The following is an 893-nucleotide window of genomic DNA, read 5'->3' as shown; positions in this document are numbered from 1 at the left end:
GGTGTGTTATAATAAATGTTTCTGACTAGTAAAAATAGTTGGAAATATAGGAAAAAACTTGAAACAGAAATAATCAACTGATAAAAATGTAAATGTGCAAATTTTTAAGTTTATTTATCAAATATAAATTTCCGCTCTAAAAACTGGAGATGGCCTTTTTTGCATATACATGATTTCTTTTGGTAAGATAATTCAGTTGTGTAAGTATAGTTTTGTTCTGGTGAATAACTTAAGTTATGAATGTAATAATAAGATAATGTAATTGCTGATAAGACAATTATCCACCAAACATGGTTGCAACCAACAACAGGTCACTGTAAAGCCTGATGAGACAGTGGTGGATCCAGAACTTTTTACAAGTTTGTAATGGGGGGGGGGGGGGGGGGGGCACTGACTGCCATTAGAGGGGGCCCACTACAGTCATGCTTCAGTGATTCCCTATATAATCAACCAAATTTTTCCCACAAAAAGGGATATATTGCTATATTGATCAATGATCCGTGGATGTTTGTTTAATGTTGAGGATTTAGCTTTAATGCTAACTTTTTATGAGTTAAAAGTCATCTCTAAGGTGAACTGTAGACTTCTTGTAAAAAGGACATGTCTTGTTTTCAAGTTACACTGACCTTGACCTTGTGGCTGGGCGTCAACAATGCATAGTTTATGATTAAGTCAGTTTTAGGGGAACCACTAGTGGTGAGTTGATTAAGCAGTTGCACATTTCCATGGAGATGATTTGGCTTGACCCCAGCAGTCATGGTCTATTGACTTTGAAACTTTTGCTTAGTTTATAATATATTTTATGTTGTGTTTGTGATTTGGTCAGTGTTAGGGGAATTCCTTGTGGTAAATTAATGATATTTGGTTTGCAAATGTATGAGCATTAGCATGTG

Source organism: Mytilus californianus, unplaced genomic scaffold (assembly GCF_021869535.1).
Source record: "Mytilus californianus isolate M0D057914Y unplaced genomic scaffold, xbMytCali1.0.p SCAF_4, whole genome shotgun sequence".
NCBI classification, from domain to species: domain Eukaryota; kingdom Metazoa; phylum Mollusca; class Bivalvia; order Mytilida; family Mytilidae; genus Mytilus; species Mytilus californianus.
This window is presented reverse-complemented; position numbering follows the sequence as displayed.